At 55.2% G+C, this 5,705-nt stretch overlaps 1 protein-coding gene across 8 annotated transcripts in view; it reads right to left on the minus strand.

The window, feature by feature from the left end:
• Positions 1 to 5,705, minus strand: part of CHDH (choline dehydrogenase) — a 30,680-nt gene that overhangs the window by 23,736 nt on the left and 1,239 nt on the right. The window contains exon 1 of one of the 8 annotated variants that reach the window (XM_004464453.5): positions 5,372 to 5,673. The exons of 4 other annotated variants lie outside the window; for them this stretch is intronic. The gene's annotated coding sequence lies outside the window, so the exon portion shown is untranslated. Of the gene's footprint in view, positions 1 to 5,226; positions 5,674 to 5,705 lie in introns of those variants that run through there. 3 more of the 8 variants (XM_071212094.1, XM_058288228.2, XM_004464455.5) reach the window with 3 other exon arrangements.

Raw genomic sequence — 5,705 nt, forward strand, 5'->3', positions numbered from 1 at the left:
GATGTGGTTCAAGCAATTGGGCTCCTGTCTACCATATAGGAGGTCCAGGGTTCTTTACCCAGGGCCTCCTGGTGAAGGCAAGCTGGCCGGTGGGGTGAGCTGGCCCACACAGAGTGCTGCCCCGCGCAGGACTACCGCCCCACGCAGGAGTGCTGGCCCACGCGGAGAGCTGATGCAGCAAGATGACACAATAAAAAGAGACATAGAGGAGAGACAATAAGAGATGCAACAGACTAGGGAGCTGAGGCGACGCAAGAAAATGACCGCCTCTCTCCCACTCCGGGAGGTCCCAGGATCGGTTCCCAGAGCCACCTAATGAGAATACAAGCAGACACAGAAGAACACACAGGAATGGGCAGAGAGAGCAAACAATGGAGGGAGGGAGGAGAAATAAATCTTTTAAAAAAAACAACAACATGGGAAACGGACTTTGGCCCAGTGGTTAGGGCGTCCGTCTACCATATGGGAGGTCCGCAGTTCAAGCCCCGGGCCTCCTTGACCCGTGTGGAGCTGGCCATGCGCAGTGCTGATGCGCGCAAGGAGTGCTGTGCCACGCAAGGGTGTTCCCCGCGTAGGGGAGCCCCACGCGCAAGGAGTGCGCCCGTGAGGAAAGCCGCCCAGCGCGAAAAGAAAGTGCAGCCTGCCCAGGAATGGAGCCGCCCACACTTCCCGTGCTGCTGACGACAACAGAAGCGGACAAAGAAACAAGACGCAGCAAATAGACACCAAGAACAGACAACCAGGGGAGGGGGGGAAATTAAATAAATAAATAAATCTTTGAAAAAAAATAAAAATAAAAAAAAAAAAATAAAAAAAACAACAACAAAACAAAACAGGATCCCCCTGGAGGTGATAACTATTGAAGTAGCATGACGGGAATGTGTGGTTCAAAAATCTCTTCTGGTCAATTTTGTAGACGTGTTTCAAATTTTCCATAATAAATAAGATTTTGTTGCTGCTGCCATTTGCTTGACAAAGCAAACAGCCCTGCTGAAAGCGCAAGGGAGAGAACCCAAAGCGGAAGAAGCTCCAGTCAGAGGGCCCCACCGAGTGTGAGGGATTTCAGATGAGCCACAGACGTGTGGGATGTTCTGCAAATGCTTGTCGCCAGCTTCCTCTTGCAAGTACACTTCCAAACCACTTCTCAAAACCCCCGTGAAAAAACACCAGCCCTCACACCCAGACCCGCAGGATACCCGGGAGCCCGGGGAGCACCGCCAGCCCACGTTCTCTTTGTAGATCTGTCTGAGACAGATAACCACAGAAACTGAGGGTTAGGATTTAGACGCTTTTATAGCAATGTGACCGAGTGGTCTTATGTCTACTGGATCTAGTAATAAAACACATGGGCTTAAATTGTATATATTTTGGCTTTTATTCCAACAAATAATTTTTATGGTGCTTTTTTAAAGTACCAACCCCTGACATTAAATTTTTTTTTAATCCCCCTCTTGTGGCTTGCTTGCTGTCTGCTCTCTCTGTCCATTCACTGTGCGCTCTTCTGTGTTTTTGCTTGTCTCCCTTTTTTTTGTTGTTGCGTCACCTTGCTAAGTCAGCTCTCCACGGGCTTGAGGGGCGGTGGCTCTCCCTGTGCCTGCGGGCGAGTCTGCCTTCACAAGGAGGCCTGGGACATGAACCCAGGGCCTCCCGTGTGGTAGACGGGAGCCCAACTGATTGAGCCACAGCCGCATCCCCCTGACATTAAATTTTAAAACAAACAAGAGGTCCTTCAGCACAGAGGGTTTGAGAAGCACTGTTACGGCCCCACAGTCATGTCCCGGAAATCACAAACCCATCAGCACAGGTTGTCTGCCAGAGACCCCAGGACACAGTGCTTCTCAGTCTGCGCTGTGACACCTCCTGTGCTCCTTACAAACTCATCGCTGTTAGGAGAGCAGCCGTGCTGCAAAGACCGTTTGACTTCTAAATCACATTTGTGCGTGCAGTGCTGCGCAAGTGAGTACACACGTGGGTATAAGCGGAGCCGCGCTCTGCCAACACCAGCGAGGCCCGGGCACACGCGCCGAGCGCCCACCCTAGAGCAGGCTGGCGTGAGCGCAATGGGGAGGCTTCTCGGCCTGACGCTAAACGGCCGGCCAGCTTTCACCCACACGCCTGCCACTGTTTCCCGCTCAAACTTGCGGGCCCGTTTAACTGCAGGAGGTCCTGGGTAAGCTGTCTAAGAAGACTCCAGCCGCTTTGTAAGAACTGACAAGGCCTCTGGGCCGCAACCAAACTTCAGAAGTAAATCAGGAGCGAGGGTGACTTCAGCGCGGCAGCCCGGCCCCTGGTTCAGGAGTGCGCTCGTGGAAACAGTACCACTGTCCTCACTGCGACACGGGGGGAAATCACAAGTGTGAACTTCTAAAATAAACCCATGCTAACAGGCAACACCACCTCCATCCGTTTCATAGACTGGGGTCCCATGTTCAAATTTCGCTACGTTAAAAAAGAGGCAAAAAGACCTGGCGGTCAAGATCCTCGGGCTGTGTCCCCCACTCGGCGGCCGCTCACCGCATGACCCACGGCCAGTCAGTTATCACCACTGGGCCTCGGTTGCCTCACCTACAGAAGGGGAGCCGAGATGCCTGTTGTGTAGGTTAGTTCTGAGGACAAAAGGAAATAGCAGCTAAAAACACACTTCACAGACTGGAAAGGGCAGTCAAAAGTACTCAGTGGTTTCACGGTCACAGCACAGGCTGGAGTCGATCCTGCCCTACTGGCCCCTTGAACAGCCTCCCTCAGCCTGTATCCTCGTCCCTGAAGTGCAGGTGGTAATGCTGCAACTACACCAACAATAACACTATTACCAAATTAATTAAAATACCATCGGTCGTAAAGCCAGTCAGGGAAGCGGACGTGGCTCAACTGATAGAGCATTCGCCTACCATGTGGAGGGTCCAGGGTTCGATCCCCAGGGCCTCCTGACCCATGTGGTGAGCTGGCTCATGTGCAGTGCTGCTGCGCACAAGGAGTGCCGTGCCACGCAGGGGCGCCCCTGTGTAGGGGTGCCCCACGTACAAGGAGCGCACCCCTCAAGGAGAGTCACCCCTTGTGAAAAAAGCACAGCCCGCCCAAGAGTGGAGCCATACACACAAAGAGCTGACCCAGCAAGATGACGCAACAAAAAAGAAGACGCAGATTCCCGGAGCTGCTGGATAATGCAAGTGGTTGCAGAAGAACACACAGTGAATGGACACAGAGAGCAGACAACGCGGTGGGGGGGAAGAGAAGAGAAATAAATAAAATAAATCTTTTAAAAAAAGCCAGTCATCCTGTGCTAAGTGCTGTCCCCCTGAAATCCCACGCAATCCTCCTTACAGCGGCACCTGCCTTCTCTGGGTTCTGGATTTTCTGTGAGGCCCCAGTGTGATCACACAGTCAAAGGCAAGCACCAGGGGCTGAGCAGGCCACGGAGACCACAGCCACGAGCACTCCCAGGGGCTCCGTCCCAGGAACTGGCAGGACTGGTATAACACCTCCGTGGGCTTTTCTGAGCCAGCCCCTCCTCACTGGAGCAGAGTAAATGCTTGCCGGGAACAGTGAGGTGCAAGCCCTTAGGCTCTCTGGCTCAAAGCTGGCCTTCAAGTTAACTCTGCCCCATCAGCCAGAGCAGAACACTGGGGTCCGGGGGAGAAGAGGGTGGGAGTATTCCCAACTGCTTCTCTCCCAGCTCAGGGACCCTGGGAGGCTGCCAGTGTCTGCCAGACTGGCTTGCTGTTCACAACAATGAGCCCACTGTTGGCCGGCCCCGGCCTTGATTAATATTTGCAAAAGGAAGTTAGTGGAAAATTCCACCTGTGAGGGAGGAGGCTGGGGCTTGCCCAGGACAGGTCAACAACCCTGTTTGCCTTTTTCTCCCAGGGATGGATCGGGCAGAGAAACCAAGTTTTGAATAAAGTGACGGAAATGGGGATTGTCGATACTCTCTGGTCCAAGGAAATTTCCTGATTTGAATCACAGAGCCAATAATTGTTTGGTTTTATTGTCCTGCTCCCCCTGCCCTTATATTCATGCAGCACTTTCAAATTCTCCAACTTGTTTTCTTATCTCCTGTCTTCTCTGACTTTCCCCACAGCCCTACACGGCAGGCGGGGCACGTCAGCTCCATGTTACTGATGGGGAAACTGAGGCCCCAAGAGACCAAGAGTATCAGCCACGGCCAAGAGCTGGTGAGTGAGGAGCAGAGCCAGGTGAAACCGGGCACCGACCCTGGGCAGCCGTGCACAGCCTGTCCCAGGGCACCCGGGGCCAGGGGCACTGGGTACTGGGCAGAACAGTCCTCAAGGCTCCAGTAGGGGCCTGCCCATCACCCCACCCAAGGAGGAAGAGGAGGCCCCCCGGGCGGGCAGGTTTAGGATGAGGCCTTGGGAGAAGGTATGAGCTCATTCATTCATTCACCCAAACATTTAGTGAGCGCCTGCTAAGCATGCTGGTCATGAAGGCACACTGCACAGGCGGGCTCTTTCAAAACCATGACTGAAGGGGAAAGCCAGAGCATCCCTTGCACACTTGAGCCACCTAATTTAGCTAATGCCACTAATCTGTCTTACCTGCCCCGTTTTACAGAAAAGGAAACTGAGGCTCTGAAAGGGGTAGTGACTTGCCCAAGTTCAGAGAGAGGAAGCTGGGATCTCCCAACCCACAGAGGCCCTGCCTCCAGTTTATAAAGCCACTGAGTTGTCTGGCTTAGGCATTCAAACAAACCGTGTCCCTTCCAGCAGGCCACTTCAGGAGGCTGCACGTTCAATCAACAAGGACCTGCCACGGAGGGACACTTACTGGCACGGCCTTCTGAGCAATGCACAGACCCCTGACACATCTTGTCTGCCCCCAAGAGCAGCAGCAGTGGCCACAGGGTCCTCCTCACACCCCAGAGCCACCCCACGACCCTGTGTGCAGAGCTGGCCATGGGCACCCCCATCCCCACAGCCCCCGAGGACCAGGGCAGTGTCACCTGAGCTCACACACCCCAGTCCTGGGCCCCGGGCACGAGGGGGCCTTCCCACCTCACCTCACCCTCCTCTCTCCTTCTCTCACCAGCTTCTTCCTCTACAGAAAGCTCAGGCCCTCCCTTCCTTAAAACGAAACCACCCCCCCATCTGAGTCCACTTTCTCCCACGGCCCCTCTTGCAAGGCCACCCCAGCTGCTACAGCCTGAGCCAAAGACCAGCCCTGGTCCGTGCCCCCAAGGGGTTTCCCGGGGCAGCCTCTGCCAGTCCTCACCTCTGTGAAGCCCTCCTCCACCGGCCACGGGGGTTCCACCTGACCCCCATAAATGGCTGATTCCCAAACCGTGTCTCCAGGCCTGACCTCGGCGTCCCCAGTGGTCTCCCAAGCCCCCACTCAGGCCCAACAGTCCCCGGCTCACCCCAGCGCGGCCAGCATTGGCACACGGCTGTAAAAGCCAGCACGAGCTGGCCTTCCGAAAACCGAAAACTGGCCACAACGGAGCCCTCCACGGTTCCTCAGCGCCACAGGACAAAGTCCAAACCTCGGGCTGCAGATGAGGCGACCCGGTGCATGTGCCCCGAGCAGACTTCCCGCGGCCGCCCCGCAGCCCAAGAGCGCCCGTCAGCCAGCGCCCCGTGTCATCCACCTTTGCACCCCCAGTACCTGGCAGGGTGCCTGGCACCCAGCGGGTGTTTGCTGAGCAGAAAGACAGACTGGAACCAAAACTGACCTCAGAAACCACAAGGCCCCAA

The sequence above is a fragment of the Dasypus novemcinctus genome, chromosome 26 (genome assembly GCF_030445035.2).
Source record: "Dasypus novemcinctus isolate mDasNov1 chromosome 26, mDasNov1.1.hap2, whole genome shotgun sequence".
In the NCBI taxonomy this organism is placed as follows: Eukaryota; Metazoa; Chordata; class Mammalia; order Cingulata; family Dasypodidae; genus Dasypus; species Dasypus novemcinctus.